This window comes from Papaver somniferum, chromosome 2 (genome assembly GCF_003573695.1).
Source record: "Papaver somniferum cultivar HN1 chromosome 2, ASM357369v1, whole genome shotgun sequence".
Lineage (NCBI taxonomy): Eukaryota > Viridiplantae > Streptophyta > Magnoliopsida > Ranunculales > Papaveraceae > Papaver > Papaver somniferum.
Genome location: NC_039359.1, coordinates 91,996,997 through 92,017,784, shown reverse-complemented (window position 1 = coordinate 92,017,784; position 20,788 = coordinate 91,996,997).

Here is a 20,788-nt window from a genome sequence, read left to right as displayed (position 1 = left end):
TATTTTATATAAGTTTGGCGGACGATGAGAATCTAACGCAATGCCAATATTTTAGAAAGACTATGGCCTTGTGCCTGCAAGAAGACAAGGATTTTTACATTTCAATTATGAAGGAAGGATTAAGAAAGGATAAAGAAGTGAGATTTGATGAAATGGTTGCTAGTGTACAAGGGCCAAAGGGGAATGGACCAATTACCCCAGAGTATCGATGAGCATGCCTCTATGTGGTCATCTTCTGGCGGAAACGTGGAGTTATGTTTTTCATTTATTTAGTCAGGGAACATATTATACATACGCCCCCAAGTACATCATTTGGGATGAATCGCTTAAGGATCGGAGAAATGTTTTATTCAACCCTAACAACATACATTATATCGTTCTTAGGATACGTGAAGATTGTCCATTACCACCGCTGTGTAGGTTTCATAATGACTCAGAGCTCACCAAGAAATGGCTTGAAAAATACGAGCCCAACATGAAGCGTTGGGGAGAGTTAGTCGAGCCGGATCAAATGAAGGGTCTTCAAGTGTTGGAATGAGTATTTTACTTTGGTTAAGAACTTGAACTATCGGATGTTTATATTTTGTCGCTTTCATATGTTGTATGTTGCAAACCGAACCAAGATTAATGAATGAAAGTGATTTGTATTTTGTGGGTACGTTGGAATCATGAAATTTGTTACATAATCGGTCTTATAATACGTTTTTAAAGTACGATTCTGGAGGTAGTTTGCTGAAACTTTTTCAGAATCGGTTTATACTACAACTGTTATAAACCGATTCTGAGTTCAAACAAGAATCGGTTTACTAATGAACTATTATATACCGATTCTGAACCAAACTTGTCTGGGATTATTTCAGAACCGGTCTTTATGGACGATAATGTAATCCGATTTTGGGAAGAAAAAGTTACAGAAGAACACCCAATTTTTAACTAAATAATCGGATTACATATGGTCTAACATGATCTGATTGTTCTTTCATAATCGGTATTTATGTACGATAATGTAATCCGATTTTGGGAAGAAAAAGTTACAGAATTTTTATCTCAACAATTTGATTACATATTGTCTAACATAATCCGATTGTGGACCATTTCCACTTTTCATTAACTCTTAAAATTGAAACTAGCACGGTTCTATTTCTTAGTGTGAGATTCAACTATCAATGCCTCTTAGAAATGATAAAACCGCTCTCCTCTCCAAGATTTATATGCATCTTGTGCAGCGAACCTGTCCCCTTTGTACTTATCAAGAAACTCATTGTACTTGATGCATAATTTCCTAACATGATTCGTCCTTGAACAAATGTGGATGGTTCATAATTATAACGTGGTTTCTTGCCCGTCTGTTTAACGAAAGGACCCCAACCAACTTCAATCCAAAATATAATATGATCTTTAGGATCTTTGGGAAGATCCTTGAGAATGTAAAAATTTCTAATCCATTCAGTCTCTTCATCAACATCCTTCATTCTTTCCCTTAGTTGGAATTGCTCTTGACCTCGTTTCTTTGCCTTGAGTTTCTCTTCATCCATTACATTAACATATTTGTTTGTAGTTGTTTTTTCGCTTCTTTTGCGTATCTCTTCTTCCATTGTCGTAATTGATTTGGTTGTTCGCTTGCATCTTCGAAGTGTGTGTTGGATTGAATTGGTAGTTGATGACGATGGACTTGACATCTTCAAATGAAAAAAAATTAACGATGAATAAATTTCTTTGGATTAGGTAGTGTATGATAATAGGCTATCCTCTTTATATACACAAAGTACCAACGGCTATAATTTCAATTTCAAAAAATAGCCGTTAACAGCATCGGATTATACATATGCACTAATAATCTGATTCTTTATTTCTCTACAAATCCGAACTTGAACCCGAAATCGGTTGATGCATGCATTAACGTAAACGGATTATGGTTGATGTTAACCAGAATCGATTTATTTAGGTGCACAGTAAAAGTCGATTGCTTGTAACATCAGCCATAAACCGATTCTGGGTGGATTTTCTAGAAAATTTGATGAGTGAATTTCAAATATTTAGAGGTAAATCATTGTAGAGTACCCCTTAGAAAGAATGGATTAAAGGACTTTAACTCAATCACTTGAATTGTTTGGTTTTACGTTTTTTTTTCAAAACCCAAAAAGGGTCATTAGATTTAAATTATTGTTTGTGATTGATTAGGTTTTAGTTTTAGTTTTGATATTGATGGAAATTGAAAAAAATTTGAGTTTTGATTAATGTTTTTTTAATTTGTTAATTAAGTGATTATGATTTTGTATTTGTATTTGTATTAGAATAATTAAAGTTTCTTGCAAGGTTAATTTTGTATTTTTACCATCATTTAGACCCCCCATATCCTACTCTTTAGGTTAGTTGAAGTAATTGATAGGCCCAAATTAATCATAGTAGGCCCCAATTTAGCTAGGAATTTCTTCGAACGAAAATTGATTCATGAACAATACTATAATTGTTAGAATCTGACTCAACATCAAAAGCTGTCTCGGCGTCTGGCTTGACCTGAATCAGATTTAAAATCATTTGGTTTTTCATTTCTTTTGACGTTTGACTCGAAATTTAACCCGGAAGTATTTGAGTCCATTACTATGTTGTACCTGACTCGTAAGGAACAAATATGATTGGATTAAAAAAGAAATAATAACTCTAGTATTCAATAACTTTAAGTCATATGAATAAAATCAGGTCTAGATAAAAAACAATTTTAAATAGGTCAAAAAAAAAAAAGCTTGCAAGCTATGTATAAGAGCAGGTCCAGTTGAGACTTGCAAACTTCACATTTTCTAAGCTAGGTGGATGGGAAAACCCATTTTTGGGCCGTCAGAATATAGTTCATCGTAGAACATGAGTCGATTGCTGGACTTTGGGAAAACAGTCTCAATGTTCTACGGCAACAGCTAATCTATAACAACCAAAAATGGTTAGTTTTTCAAACACTATAAATACCACACACATTTGACTTCTCTACTCCCACCAAACTCAATCTTCTCTACAATGTTTCTCCACTAAAAATTCTTATAATTTTTAATCAACTTTTCTAAATTTTTTGAATAAAATATACCAATCTCAAGATATTAGTCAACAAAGAAATAGAAACCACCTAAGAATAAACCCAATCAACCTATCCAGTAACACAATCAGAAACTGATAAAGAGAACAATCTTAATATACTTTCTCTCCAGAATTAGCCAAAGCTCAAGGTCATCTCTCTAAAAACTAGAATGAGATAGAGTTGCACAAAAACCAAGAGGTTATTGGTATGAAATTAGCAAAGTTTATGTAGAGCTACCTCTTAGTGTTAAACCTATTATTGATAAATTTCCTTGATTTACTTTGTACCATATTGATGCGAAGAAATATCATCCCAAATTGTTATTTGAGTTGGTGGAACGTTGGTGGTGCAGTACACACACTTTTCATTTTACAGACTTTGAAATAAGTATGTCAAATATTTTGATTTATAGTTTTAGTTCAATCAATACGAAGATGTAAATGAAATTAACAATTTTAATATTTTTACATGAATAACACTAATAGATTTGTATTTTCAACTTGGATACCTTGAGGTGTGGGAGATGATGTTTGGTTTCACCAAGAAAGCTGGATGGCAAAGGACATATATAAAGATGAACATCCATTTTACTTTACCATCACAATAACGATGAAGCACACGAAACTCAAAGAAGTGGTGGAATTCCTAATTCCGGTTTAAAAGAATTTATAATCAACAATTTACATGGTATAGACACATATTCAGATACATCGGGCTCTGTCGCAGATATGGAAGTTTCCCAGGTTTTTATTTTGGGTTACTAGGAAAAAAAACCTCAAGCACTAGTGCTCAAGTAGTATGGCTAGAAGCCTTCTGATTGGGGGCCGTTAGTTTACGTGAGTTTTACATTTGTCTCTATATTGCATTATATGGTTCTTCAAGCATTGAGGGTCTATGGGGCTTCCATGAAGTAAATATACATATCCCTTGGCTTAACATTGGTTAAAAAGAAATATAGCAAGTAACTAATTGTATGGTGTTTACTTTCAGCCGTGGTGGTATAAAAATTTATTGTTGTGTACCAAGAATTTTATACTACACCAGAAAATATTTCTTAATTATAGTAAGGTATGAATTCGGTAATTGGCATAAGAAACAAAACGTTACAGAGACAAATAATATGTATTTTTGGATATACCACCAAATTATTAGGGACAAACATACTAGTATTTGGATGTCGAATGAGTATTTCAAGGACATAATCCATGATGTTTCCGAAAGTATCAAGGATATTTACTCCAGCGCGTTGTGTTCTATAGTCTTGTCAGAGATCTTGATGTTTATTATTATGAAGAAAGATGTGCTAGATAGTTAGTTGGTGCAGTTGGACAACCAAGCAAGCCTTGATCCATAGGCAGAATCTTTGGAATGGAATACAAAAGACTGAAGAGGAAAGGATGGAAAAGTTATGATACATTATTCACCCCTTGTGACGAATAAAAATACAATAAATTGTAGTTCGAAACGGAACCTAACTATAGGGATCTACCCAAGTGTTTGAGATTAACGTACAATGTATTTACTCTTACACAATAATTATAATTGCGGAAAGTAAAAGTAAAGACACAACTAAATTTTGTTAAATAGGAAACCACAAATGCAAAAAATAAAATAAAATGGAACCTAGTCCAATTTTGGATACTCTCAAAATTAAGTCGCTATATAAAGACTACTACCAACTTCGTATAGTTGAGCCCAAGTAAACTACCCATAATTACCTAGTTTCCTCAGTATCCCTGCACCTACAATCAATCTGGCCAGCGTACGATAAACCTAAATACATTCTGTTTGAGCACTGCTCGGTCGAACTCGCAAGCGTTGTTATCTCAAGCTTGTTTGTCAATGTTAGTGATCAAAACTATAAGTCTTGATTTCTAGTCTACTTATAGTGATGTCTCGGACTAGGATAGATTGTGTAGTTGAGCATTAGACTTCACGATGTTCATCAATTGAAGACAAAGAACTACTAAGGCGATCTTGTGGAACTTCATCAACAAAAGGTATGTGGAAACTAAAACTCATCTATCACTTGGAAAGTCTATTTCTAATTTATCTCCTATATTGAAACATAAGTCGTATTACTAAATGGTTTTCAACTATGCACATTTGAGATGTCGAGATGAGTTTAACTCGCTTACATATTTATCGAAATGTGTGTTGGTAAGCTTTCGCTTCAACCAAGTTAATCTTATATTCTTGACGAAAGTCAAAAGATGATCATGTGAAAATCGCCGAGTAACACCTTATATGGTTTGTGTGATACAATCATTTGGTGTAGACTTCGAATGTTTCGTTATGATTATTTCAATAACTTGAAAATTGCTTTGATGCTAATAGTGTATGAAAACGGCTATTGTCATCCTTTAAGAAAGTTTCAATGATTGAAATAAGAGTTTAGAACACTTAACCAACATTCGATTATAAACATGTCGTGCACTCTTGCATATATGTGATCCATGTTCGGGAACCATAGTATGCATACCCGTATGCGTACCTGTTGGTTTGAGAAGTCCGGGAACCTAAGTGCGCGTACCCGTATGCATACTGGCGCAGGTTTATGACTAGAAATTTATGCTGGGTTTGGAGGTACGTGTACTTGTTCGCATACTGGCGAAAACCAAACTTGGTATGGCTATTCAAGTATGCGTACCCGTTTGCATACTTGAATGGTTAAAGTTCTAAAATCGTTTGTGACATGAACAAATACATTTATATATTAAGGAATGCATCCTTTGCAAACCGTGGCTATAATGTTCATGAATTGATTCGAGTGAATCAAACCGATTTTGCTTCAATTGTGTTCTTGTATACTTCTATGAGAATATAACAATTGAAAAACTCTTTTAACTAGTTTCATTTGAGTCATTTGAACTAGTTATGGTTAATATGAATAAGGTTGATATGAAAGTGTTCATATAGCTAACCTCGGTTATCTACGGTTGAGCCAACATGGTGTACGCGTTTAGGTACGGTTACATAAACCTAAATGAGGGTACATTTCATTTGTGTATAACAAGCTAAGTTCGATTAAATGGTTTAAATATATTAGCTTGAATCTAATCAGGATTTCATCTAACGGTGAATATTGAATGCTTTGTTACCAAGGTGACTTAGATTGCAAACCCTGATTTGAAAACTATATAAAGGAGAACTATAGCAACTGAGAAACCTAATCTCCACACCTCCTGTGTGATACTAGTTGCGACTAGAGTCAATTCTCCTTTAACCTTAGGTTTTTCACGAAACCCTGTAGGTTAACGACTTCAAGACTTCATTGGGATTGTGAAGCCAGACCTAACTATTTTCTCTGTAGTTGCGTGGTCTGATCTTACTTTTACTATCATGATTGAGTATTATCTTTGTTATGATTTTCTTGAGATTCATCTCCGATAGGTAAGATTAAAAAGTAGTCACAAACATCTCCGTCTCATCATTTGTGATTCTACAATATCTTGTTTCGTTAATCGATTAGGATTATTATGAGGTGATTGATATTTCTCTGCCGTTCTTCGGGAATATAAGTCCGGTATATCAATTGGTTCTTGTTCACTTTGATTTATCAAAATACAGAACAAAACTCGTAGGTATTTCTGTGGGAGACAGATTTATCTATTCGAATAGACTTTTCTGTGTGAGACAGATTTGTTTATCAAGTCTTCGACTTTGGGTCGTAGCAACTCTTGTTTTTGGGTGAGATCAGCTAAGGGAATCAAGTGCGTAGAATCCTGCTGGGGTTCAGAGACGTAAGGAGCGCAACTGTGCCTTGATCAGTGTGTGATTGATTAAGGCTCAACTACATTCCAATATGAAGTTCATTGGTAGTAGGATAGTGTTTGTAGAGGCTTAATACAGTGTGATGTTCAAAACTGGACTAGGTCCCGGGGTTTTTCTGCATTTGCGGTTTCCTCGTTAACAAAACTTTTGGTGTCTGTGTTATTTCTTTTTCGCATCATATTTTGTTATATAATTGAAATATCACAGGTTGTGCGTTGAATCGATCAATTGGGAATCCAACCTTGGTAGTTGATTGAAATTGATTGATCCTTGAACATTGGTCTTTGGTACCGTTCAAGTTCTTTCTATTATATTCAATCGGGCTCGCGAATTCCTATTTGCTGATTGCAGATTGAATTGAGAGATTGAGATATAAAACTCTTTGATATACTTTTCTCTAGATTGAGTCTGACTGTCTAGTTGATTCTCTTGAAAGTATATTGGAGTTTGTCTATTCAGATTTCCAAACGAAATATTGGGTGTGGTTGTTAGACCCCCGCCTTTTCATAGTCCACTATCTTAAGTTGCTTCAGCCTCTCTAAAGACTTTAAGCATTCAACCCTTTAGATCGTTTTCCAAACAGTAAAGGACTAATCTGTTTGGTAACCACTCTTCTTATCCCAACAAGTTAATCAGAGATATTATAGTTTACCTTTAACAAAGGATTTTCTGTTTAAAATCAATTAAACTCCTTTGCTGGGTTTAGATCTTCCAAGATCTAGATTACCAAGTTAACCAGATTAGGTCAAAAAGAACTACCATATTTGGATATATAAGAGTACCACCAAATGATAGCTTGTCGATCTAATACGACTATTCAATCAATCGCCTATCAAAGATAAACGAGATCTAGTCAGATCCCTGACGATCAAGTTTGTACACAAGCAAATCACAAAGATACGAAACCAATAAAAAAATCTTTTTGTCTTAAAATCTTCAATAGTCTTATGTACATGTAAAATAATAAACTTAGTTCCAACTTATGATCGATCACGCACGGAACTAAGTCTGTTAATAATGGATGGTCACAAGTTAATGTCAGATCTAAAATCAAATCTCTTGATCTAGTTTGAGTGACCTTATGTCAGAAGAGAAGTCTCTCAAGAATAACCAAACAAGGTGCAATCAATCAAATCAATAATTGAAAACTAAATAACAATTCATATTCATTTCCCACAAATGGTACTAGTGGATGCTTCTTGATCCCAAAGAAGTCTTTAAACTAGTGGATGTAAGAGATTTCATCTAATTAGGCTACACTCATCTCCAAGATAATATTACAAGTAATATTATTAGTCGTCTACAGCAGTGACTATGAAACAAAGTGCCTATCTCAGTATGAGTTTGTAAGAAGAACAAACTTCACTATTTGTAGACAAAGGTAGTTTGGACATAAAGGAATTTCCAGAACCGAAAATATTCTCAAGATATGCAATAAGCACCTAGATTCAGTTTTTTCTAATTCCAACCAATATCCAACTGTACAACAGAAATCCCTCTTGGACAAGTAAATATTAGCTAGTACTTAGCTAATATATCTTTCCAGAGATATGTTTTGCTTGCTAGTAAAAAAAAACATATATACTCGAAAATTCTGAAACAATTCGGTTTGAGATCTCACCTTGAGTATCAAGGAATATCTTCGAACAATAAAAGATAAGATTTGTGATCATGTTCAAATTACTCATTATGTCGACATCTTGAACTTTCATATTAAGAAAACCCAATTTTCAAAATCACACAAACCCTAAAGTGTACGTGACTAAAGAAATCGGTTTTGCATATTGAGATCGGTTCTACCATGGCTCTGAATAAATGAAGGGATCGGTTCTACCTTGACTCCCAACATAGTTTAGGATCGGTTCTACCTCGATTCCCTATATAGGTTTGGAACGTTTCTGCCTTGATTCCCAATGTAGGTTAGGATCAGTCTAATAATAGATCTTTAATGAAAAACTATTGGTTTATTTCAACTACGAAACAAGTTCGTAAGTCTACTTCCTTAAAATCATGTAGTTAAACATAGTTTTTTAGGCATGAAATCAACCCCAAGTTCACTACACAGTCTAGTAACAAGTTACAAAGATTATATTGATGTCACAATTACAAAGTTCAAAAGATAAGCATTAAACTTCATAATATAATATACCAATATATAACATTCACAACTATTGATATATTCTTCCTTGACGCTACGATCATAATAAGATGATCAAGTCTCTTATACTAGAGTTATATAACTTCACATGTTATGTTTTTAATCTGAAGCGACTTGAAAGCTTACGAGATAGAAATGGAAACAAAAGTCATATATTGTTAACTTCAAGTACAAAGATGATGTCTTTGTTGATGTTGATACATCATAGGATTCTTCAGGTCTTCAAAGTAATACTTGTATCTCTCAACATTTCTAGACTTCCTAGTCTAACCTAACGAACTTGACTCTAGTAATCTAATCAAGCGATTTATGAGTTTCGATACTAAAATATGACATACAACTTTAACATATCAATGCTTGGCGGGTTCAGCCGAGCAGTGCCCTAACACCTCTCAAGAACAAATTTTCATTTCATCATCTCTGGACTGCACCGATGTCCCCGGGGATGGTTGGGCCCAAGATAGATGTTATTAGTTGATCTGGCTTGAACGAACCGATCTAAGTTAAATAGGCCAATCGTAGTTGAGTTTCCCATGACGATCTCCTTCGAAATTGAGTTGATGGACCTAGATAAATTGATGGTGAATTCACAAATTTAATTATCCTGCAGCTCCCGATGGTGATGACTCGAGATGGAATCTACATCACGACCAAGAAAATCAACTGTAAAATTCTCCCTCCGTTGTTAGCATCATACACTATTCCAATAATCACTGCAACAATAAATCAATTGAGTAAATAATCAAGAAGGTTAATTATACCATTCAAGATAAAAAAGCACCAGGTGAATCAAATAGATAAATTAGCTTAAAATTTTTCCATCCAATGTTTTCAAAATAGCTTGGATGGGTTTGTAAAACGAGATCTGTTAACGGAGAATCTCTTATTAAAGCTGAAATCGAGTTACGGTTTCGAAAGAAAATCCAAATTTTGCTCAAAAACAGACCCTAGTTTATCTTTAAATTAATAAGGATTTCATAGTTTTGGAGATAAACTTTAGGTGGTAACTTTTATATTTAATTTTTTTTGTCTTTCAGCAATGACCCACTAAAATAAGGTGTTATTATTAAATATTGTCCAATTTATCTCATTATTTTTTTTATTCAATTATTTTTACCTTACTAATTAATGTTTTATAACAAGCTTCTTCTATATATTTTTATTTTCCTCTAACCGATTAGTAGTTTTTAACTTTTTACTAAACTAATTTTGATATTTTTTCTAATTATTTTAAGTTTCAATTTTCTTTCCTAACAATTTTAATATTTTGTCATTTATGTATGGTAGTTTTGTTTCTCACAAGTGATTCGTGTGTTCTGTGTCATTTGAAAATATTAAAAAGAAAATGTGATCTTTGTGATGCATTTTTCTTTTCTAGATGTAAAAAAATAATAAAATGACTATAGTAACATAAATTTAGAAAATAAATTAGTTGGTAAAAATAATAAGAACATATTAACTGGTTTGGAAAGATTAAATAGGTCAAGAGAAAATAAAGTAATTTAGAAAAAAAATAGTAAGAAAGTATTTAATATTTAGGGGGGGAAATTAATTTAAATAAATAAATAAAATTAATTGGTAGAAAATTAATAATGATTAGTAATATGGAAGGAAACAAATAAAATATTTAATAATTAGTAAATACGTGAAAACACAAAGCTGTGGGCCGCAAATTTTTATTGTGTTTCCAAAATCAACTTGTATGTGTCATCTATTTGTTTTAGAAAGTCTACATGTACGGTACATATATACGTAACTTTCGAGGAAGCACAAGATTTTCCTCGAAAATCCATGGCAATCCCCTACCTTACCATCAATGTTCATGTCCAATCTTGCAGATGAGACTGGACAAATCTTTTAAATATAAGAGCAAGTTACTGCATTTCAAGTCAAAATGCTCAACATGTTGAGAATGAAGATACTCCATCCGGTAAGTTGTTTCCAAAGCTATTGAGAGCTTCATACTACCTGTCTAAAACACTTCTCAAGGTGCAATCTACCATTTACTAACTTACAACAGCCAAACCATTGGTAACTGTACCATAAAAAGTTACGACGTTTGGATGCTGAAGCTTGGAGAGAATCTCAGCTTCGTGCCAAAAGTTGACAAGCTGGACAAAACACGTCAAGATGCTTAAGATCATAAACAAACAAAAACGACAAAAAAAATATATCATTTTTTTAATTTTCTTAAAAACCATCGCTAGCCTTTCAATTTTTATGATATAAAGTAACAAAAGTTCCAAAACCAAATTCTCTTAATTCTAAATATGTAAAAACACAAAGCAGTCCGTCGCAGATTTTTATTGTGTTTTTAAAACCAACCTTCTGGTGCCATCAAACCGTAAAGAGTATTTTAACGTTTTGAGCCTGAAAGAGCATTTAATTGTACTTTCTTTTACAAAAGGTTAAATATGAAAATCTAATGTAAAATGGAATAACTATGTTTTTCTTGTTTGTAGAGGATTGATCTTCATCTTTTATTTATTTCTCAACTTATATTCACTAGTTACTAAGTCTTTTATTTGTTTCCTTCCATATTACTAATCATTAATCTATATCTATTTCCTACCAATTATTTCTATTATCTTATGAATTAATTTGCCTCCTCTAACTATTTGATGTTTTTTAACTATTTTTTCTGAATTAATTTATTTTCACTTAACCTACATAATCTCTCCAAACTAATTATTATTTTCTAAATATTTTTTCAACTATTTTATTTTCTAAATCCATATTATTCTAACCATTTTATTAACTATTTTCATCTAGGAATGAAAAATGCATCAAATGGATCACCTTTTTTTTAATATTTTCAAATGAAAAAAAGCATCACATAAATCACATATGAGGGACAAAATTACCATAAATAAATGACAAAATATCAAAATTGTTAAGTGAAAAAAGCTGATATATAAAATAACTAGGAAAAAAATGTTAAAATTAGTTTTGGAAAACATTAAAAAGTATTAATGAGTTATAAGTAAATATATGGAAGATATTAGAGCATCGCTCAGTCAAACTCAAAAGTTTTGATATACCAAGCATGCTATCAAATTTAATAAATCAAAAGTATATCTTGATTTATCTACTAAGGTTAGTCTCGGACTTGGAATAGAGCATGGTAATTGAGTATCAGAATTCACCAATCGACCCTGAAGATTGATGAAGAATAACGACGTCAATGGAAACTTCATCAACAAAAGGTATGTAAAACTAACTATCTTATTTAGTCACATTATATATTACTTTATCTACTGAGATATGTTATATGACTTTAGTATTATGATGAATATTTCAAGAAGAATTCACGCAATATAAAATTTGTTGCAAAATAGATTGAGAACAATTCATTCATTAGAATATCGAATTGCATTATAAGTTCATAGGGAGTTGTCGAGTTAGTTTTTATATATGTTCACAAACTAATTTACTCAGTTCGCGACTTGAACTTATGAAATAAAGACTTGATGATTAAATCTCAAATAACTTGCGTACATGAAGTGATGATTTGCTCAATTCGCAAACTGGTCGATTTTGAGATGTTCATGTATAAAGTTTCTTTCAATAGTACATGAACTGATTTATGAAGTATGCAAACAGGTTGATCTTGAAAGATTCCCGGATACTTTTTTTATTTGAGTACACGTACTATTTTGGAAAGTTCGCGAACTAATTAAATAGAAAATGGTTCTGAATTACGAGACAAATATTTATTGACAAATTGTTTTGAATAATTCACGAACTATATTGGTCTTGTGATATTAACCTTTAATTTATGCTTGATGGTTCTATAAAACTTAACCGTTGTTCTCTGGTTAACCACTTGCTTCATAACGTGTATTTCGACTAATATAGAGTTGCATGTTTGTTCTTCGTTATTCAAATAAAACTTGTCACGTGTTACAGTCAATATATAAAATTTAATATTGCTTGGTTATAAAGGGATTCATAAACATGTAAAAAGTTCATGAATCTATCTTTGTTTGTAAGATACCAAGCCATGTTCATCGTTATAAATAGAGGACCCTTTTGCATATTAATTAGAATCTAAATTTTGGAACTTACGTGTCCTAGTTGCGTCCAGAGTCGTCGTATAATGACCTAGGTTTCCTCTAGAGAAACTATATTAGGTTATGAATTTTAAAGTCTTCGATAAGGGATTTGTGAAGCACGATCAAACTATGTTTTACCTGATAGATCTTCGTTAGATGGATCTTGTTCTTATTGATTATTGTAGTTTTCGATTAGGAACACGATGTAGACTTTTTGATTTTACAAGATACATATTTAATCTCTTCTTTGATTTGTATGGATTGCTCTTGTGAGGTGATAGTGATTTAGGCTTCTCGCATAAGAGTGTAAGTGTTCCAAATCCATGAGGTTTGCTAGAATTTGTTCTATTGAAAACAAATTTTCGTACCTTGATTTAAATATATCTAAAAGAAATCAAATAAGTGTTTGTTAAGAGTAAGGGTATCACTAGTCTTCACGAAGGAATGTGGAACATATTCTAAAGAGAATTAGCGTTCTACTAGAAGATTTACAACAACAACTTCTAAAGAAAATTGGGATTCTGCAACGGGCTTTACAGGTGAATATTACTGAAACATGGAAAGTTTTTGGGTATACTTTGTCTCTATTACTTCTAGCCCGGAGTATGATAGTATATAAAAGTTGTAACAACTTAAATCAATGTGTGTTCAATCTGTACCAGGTCTCGAAGGGTTTTATAAGATTGTAGTTTCCTCGTAAACAAAATGCATGGTGTTTGTGTTATTTCTTTTCCACATTATGTGGTTTTATCTTTATAATCGAAATATCACAGGTCTTGCATCGTAAAGCCTAGATTGTATGATCTCAACCGTAAAGAACCTACAAGAATGTTGAATTTGTATATATTATTAGACTTGTGCTTGTCGGAACTCTTTCTAGTACAGTTCGGGTACATATTATGTTTACTTTTTTAAACAATCTTGTATATATTTTTGTAACCGAACGTATAAATTATACAAGTTTTGTCTACATAGGTTCACGAACAAAAAAGTTGGTAGTGTACTAGGTATCCTGTCCTTTTCAGTTGGTACCAGAGCAGGAAAAAACACCATAAAGACTTAATAAGTATGTGTTTGTATCGATCCGAACCTATAGACATGAATTTGAGATTGGGTCAACCAAGTTCAATTTACATACCACCATGATTCTATGGCATTAATTACTTATGGTGGGAAATAACTATATGTTCTTTCTTATGAGCTCGTCATTTCAATACATGGGTGAAGGTTGATAAATTATACTCGTCCAATAGTTACTGTAGATGGTGTAACCTCTGCCAATGATATTTGTTAATATGACGCAGTTGAAACCAGCACCGCAAGGCACAATTCTGATGGATTAAATGTTATTATACATGCCATACGCCAAAATCTTTGACAACATGTGATTACATGTGAATCTTCAAAAGAAGCTTGGGATATAGTGGACACCGTGTTCAAAGGGAATACCATAGAGAAAGAAGTAAGGCTTCAAAACCTAACATCTGATAGTGAAAACCTTTGTATGTCAGATGATGAAACCTTTGATAAATTTAACCAAAAACTCTCTCAGATAGTTAACTCCTCACATTTGTTAGCAAAAACTATTCCAGAGAAAGTTATAGTGAAATTACGAGGGTAACCAAATATACCACGTTTTTTGTTTCAACCTATAAGTCTGATACCAAGTGTGATCGTCTATGGAAAAAGTCGAGACAATACAACAATAAAGTATTCACTTGACAATAGTTACAGTACAAGACCGATTGACTATAGGATCAATGTCAAGTGATTAGGATTTAACGTACAAGTGTAATTTACTTTATTATAACAAAACAATTATAATGTGGAAGTAAATTAAATGACACCTCAAGATTTTGGTTTAACGAGGATACCGCAAACACAGAAAAACCCCGGGACCTAGTCCAGTTTTGAATACTCTCAGAATTAAGTCGTTATATAAAGTACAAAGTTAACTTCATATAGTTGAGAACAAGTATTATACCCTTAGTTACTTAGTTCCCTCAGTATCCCTGACTTTATGACCGTCTGGTCACACACGTGAATCCCATGATAGAAATCACTATCTTAAATTGCTTGATGTAAAGTCTTAAGTACTCAACTCCTTTTAATCGTCTTCCAAACAGTAAATAAACAAAGTTGTTTGGTAACCACTACAATGATCTTTTAAAAAAGGATTTGTTGAGTACGAAAAAGTCTCTTCCGTTTAACAAGTAAACTCTTTTGTCTGTTTTAGATCAATCAAGATCCTTATTGCCGAACTAGTTAGATTTAGATTCGCAAGCAATCTAAATAGATCTCTAAAGAGAACTATAAAGAGATGCAAATCTATTCAACTAGATAATCACAATTTTATCAAAGATAAACAAGATCTAGTTGGATCCCAGTCGATCAAGATGTATGCACAAATCACGATATAGGAAAACCAGTAAGCAAAATCTTATTGTTCTTCAAATATTTAATTGCCTTCTTTTGTACCTGCAAAACACAACTTGAATCCACTTATGATTGATCACACACAAAATGGAGTATGTTAACAATGGACGATCACAAGTTTTCTTTAGATCAAAAAATAGTTCTAAAGATCTCATCGATACTTTGATCTAGTTTGAGTGACCCTTATGTCAGAAGTGAAGGCTCTAAAGAATAATAAAAATAGGTGCAACCAAAGTTTCAACAACCGTTAGTCAATCAAATCAATAGCCGAAAACTAAAATAACAATGCAATTATATGTTTTCCCACCAACGGTATCGTGGAGCTTATTTATCCCACAAAAGTATTTAAACGAGCGGTCTTAAGAGATCTCGCCTAATAAGGATACTTTCCTCCCCGGATAGACGACTCCACTAGAAAAAACACGAATGAAGTTTGCTTGGCTCTTAGGATAGTTTCCAAGAATTGTAAACTCAACTATTTATAGACCAAGGTTGTTTGGACGACAAGGTATGCAATAAGTACCTAATTTCGGTTTTCATATTTCCAACTAATATCCAACCAGTAATTCTGAAATCTCTCATTAGAAAATATCTGATATTAGTTTATTACTTAACTAATATAACTTTCCAAGAGATATGTTTTGATTTGCTGGAAAATCAAAAATCTTAATTAAAATATTCTCAATATATTCCGGATTTGGATCACCTTGAGTATCAGGGAATATCTTTGAACAATAAAAAATAAGAATTATATTCATGTTCAAATTATGTCAACATATGGAACTTTCCTATTTAGCAAACTCTAATTCCAAAATCACACAAAACCGTAAAGTAATATGTGAATATAAATGACCGGTTTTTCTCTTGGGACCGGTTCTACCATGACTCCTAACACAGGTTAAGATCGGTTCTACCAAGTCTCCAAGTATACGTAGGGATCAGTTCTACCGTGACTTCCAATAATAGCTAGGATCGGTTCTACCATGACTCCCAATATATGTAAGGATCGTTTCTACCAAGACTCCCAACAAAAAATAGGATCGGTTCTACCAAGTATCCCAATATAGGTAAGGATCGGTTCTACCAAGACTTTCAAAATAAGTTAAGATCAGTTCTACCGCATATCCCAAACTAGGCAAATATTGGTTCTATGATAACTCTCAACATAAGTCAAGATCGGTTCTACCAAAGTTCTTACCTAGGTTCGAATTGGTCATCCAATAGATCTTCAATGAAAACCGGACCAAAACGCCTATTGATTTATTTTCGATTACGAGACAAGTTTCCTATATGTACTTCCTTTAAACTATGTAATCAAACATAGTTTCCTAGGATGAAATCACACATACATCCAATATACAATAAAGTAACGAGTTACATAGATTATGTCGATGTAGCATTTACGAAGTTCAAAAGATAAACGTTATACTTCGTAATCAAATATTCTTCCTTGACACTTTGATCATAATAAAATGACCAAGTCTAATACTAGAGTATCAAATATAACCTCAAATGTTATGTTTTCAATCTTAAACGAATTGAAAGCAATGATAGGAATGGAAACAAGTCAAGTTAGTATCACTAACCTCTAGTGGAAGGATGATGTCTTCATCGTAATCGATATGTCTTCACGATCTTCAGAGTAATACTTGTATTTCTCAACACTCCTAGACTTTATAGTCTAACCTAAACGAAGTTGACTCTAGTACATTTAATCAAGCGACTCTAATGAGTTTTGATACTAAAATATGACAACCAAACTTGATATACCAATACTTGGTGGGTTCAACCGAGCAATGCTCTAACATATTGTGTGTAAAATTATCAGGTCTTTACCATCAAGATATGAGTCTAAAAAGCATGTCACCGTAGAAGCAAACGATCTTTCAAACCTAATGAAGAGTGACCTAGTTGGTAAATTAAAGGTCATTGATTATGAACACAAGTCTGAAAAAAAACATAATTGTAAACAATATTATTTCCTTTGAGGGTAAATCTAGTACACTGGAGACTAAATAATCCATGATGATTTTGAAAAATCTAGAGACACGGAAAAGAAAAAAATCTAAATATACATCGATCATCTCGTTATAATAAGTCTCGAATTTGTGTTGATGATGATGTTCAATGGTTCAATTATCATATACTCGGATATTTATCATTTGTATGCCCTAGCAAGGACTACAAGAGTATATACTGCAACTCTTGATGATATGCCTGATGATCATTATCAAGAGTGTAAGACAGGTGATGTTACCTATGCTAAAATATGATCGGAATACATATTTTGACTATGACGAATAAGTATTCCATGAAGAACCAATTGGTATCATGTTCTCAAGGAATGTAATCAGAAACTTCGGGGTACCGAAAGCTCCTTAATTCTTAAGAAAGTTCATTATGATATACTTTGTCGTGAGTATGAAGACTTGAAAAAGCAACTTGATTATGTTAGTGCAAGCGGTTATCTTACACAAATATGAGGTTTTAAAGACCAAATCCTTGAATGTCGTGACCGAGAAATTATTCTTCAAACAAAGTTAGATTATCCGTGGAACATGGCGATGAACTTAATATTTAATTCTAAACAAGAAGATCTTAAAGTTCATGTTGAATCATATAAGAATGATCTAACTCGTGCTCATGAAAATAAAAAAAATGGTTGGAAGAAAATAATTTGAGTTTAAAAGAAAGTATAAAGCTCGGTGATGGCTCCTCAAATGTTAGGAACATGTAGAAATCATCGTGATACACGAGGATTGGGTTATGAAGGAATAAATGCTCTTAGTACTTGTAAATAGGTAAAATTTGTCAAGGCTAATGATTCTTGTCAACCAAAGGCTTCTACTGATGACAAAAATGAAATACATCCATCCTCGATTAATGATGGTAAAAATAAATTTTCTCAAGCTCTAAAGCATACACATTCATATACAGGTAATAATCAACATCATTTTTCTCATGCTATTAAACGCTGCTTGTATTCTGGAAGATGATAGGTACATAATCTACATGTTTTGAGTAACAAATCCATGCTTATGTTAGATATTATTCTTGCATATTACTTGTTACTAAATTTATTTTCTATTTTGAAGTCTTTGTTAGGATGAATCAACCAAAACAAATGGAAAGAGATCGAAAAGTAACAGTTGAGTGAAGTGTTATAACGTACTAAGGACCCAAGATCAAGTCATGCAAAGGAATTGCGACAAAGTGGGGAAAAGAACAAACTCAAAAATTAAATGATGAGTGTACCAAGTACACCGTAATGTTTTCGATATCAACCTATCTAAGGCACATATGGTGTAATCTAATACAGACACAAACTGTCGAGAATATTAGTTAAACAAGATGTACACTTAGTATAGTGTAAGTTCGAAACCGAACCAAACTAAGGGATCAAATTAAATCAAGTATTTGATTGACGTACAAGTGTATTTACTTTAATTATAAAGACAAATAAATATAACGGGGAAGTAAATCACATGGTACACAAGATTTTGTTAACAAGGAAAATGTAAGATAGAAAAACCCTGGAACCTATTCCATTTTTTAACACTCTCAGTATTAAGCTGTTATACACAAAAACTTTGTGTAGTTGAGACCAAGTAAACTAACTCCAAGTTACTCGGTTCCTTCAGTATCTGTGCCTACAACCAATCTGGTCTACGCACCAAGATAGAGTATATTATCTCAAGTTGCTTCACATGCGGTGAAGTCTTCAGCAAATCAAATATCTGGGATCGTAATCCAAAACAGTAAATAACTAACCTGCTTAAGTAACCTTATTATCAAACTCCAAACCAACCAAGTTAATCAGAGATAACTTGAGTCGAAAGGTTCTTCCGTTTAATCAATATAAACTCTTTTGTTCGGTCATATCAAGCTAATATTTTCTACTTTGTTTACTCAATAGTTTTTCGTGTATGCTAGTTATTCAAAATACTAGTTTAACTCTCATGTTGATGAACTAAATCTCAAATACCTAGCGCACACGAACTGATTTGCTCAGTTCACGAATTGGTCGATTTTGAGATGTTACTGGATAACTTTTCATTCAATAATACATGAACTGATTTATGCAGTTCACGAACTAGTTGATATTAAAAGGTTCTCTGATACTTTTTGTATTTACATAAAACGTTTTAGACATTTCACGAACTTATCAAATACAAAAGGATTATGAGTTACGAGACGACTATTTATTGACGAACTGTTTTGGATAGTTCACAAACAGATTCCGGTCTTGTGATATCAAATTCCAATTTATGCTTGACGGTTCCGGAACAACTTAATCATTGTTCTCTGATTAACTACCTGGTGGATATCGTGTATTTTTACTAATATACTGTTGTACATTTCTCCTTTGTGATTCAAAGCAAACTTATCACGTGCTTACATGAATAATCTATGTATAAAAGTTAATCTTGCTTGGTTACAAATAAATTCATAAACATAATAACAAGTTCACGGAATAAATTTGTTTTTCAGATATCGATCCATATTCATCAATATAATTAGAGGACTCTCTGCATATTAGAATCTAAATTCTAGCACTTTTATGTTCTAGTTGCAGATAAATTCTTCCTCTAAACAACTAGGGTTTCTCTGGAGAAAATGTATTATGTTACGTATTTTAAAGTCTTCATCAAGGGATTTGTGGAGCCTGGTCAGAATATCTTTTACCCGATAGATCTTTGTTATCTTGATCTAATTCTTATTAGTTTTTGTAGTTTTCGAACTATAATCAGGAACAAGATAGATAAAATCATAAAGTACTCGTTTTCTCATATTGTGTGATTCCAAAAGATAGATATCGAAACTCTTTTTAGATTTTTTTGGAATGTTGTTATGAGCTTCATGGTAGTGATTTAGGATTCTATTTGATAAGAGTGTAAGTGTTTCGGATCTGTGAGGTTTGCTAAACTTTGTTCTATTGCTAAAAGAATTCCATACCTTGATTGAAATATGTCTAAAGGGAATTAAATAAGTTTCCTATTATTAGAGGTAACGTAGCACTAGTCTTCACTATGGACCGTGGAGAATCTATTACAGCACTGCTCAGTCGAACTTACAAGTGTTGTTATCTCAAGCTTGTTTGTCAAGTTTAGGTGATCAAAACTATAAGTCTTGATTTCTAGTCTACTCATAGTTATGTCTCGGATTATGATAGAATGTGTAGTTGAGCTTTGGACTTCACGGCGTTCATCGATTGAAGACGAAGATCTACTAAGGAGCGATTGGAGGAACTTCATCAACAAAAGGTATGTGGAGACTAAAACTTATCTATCACTCAGA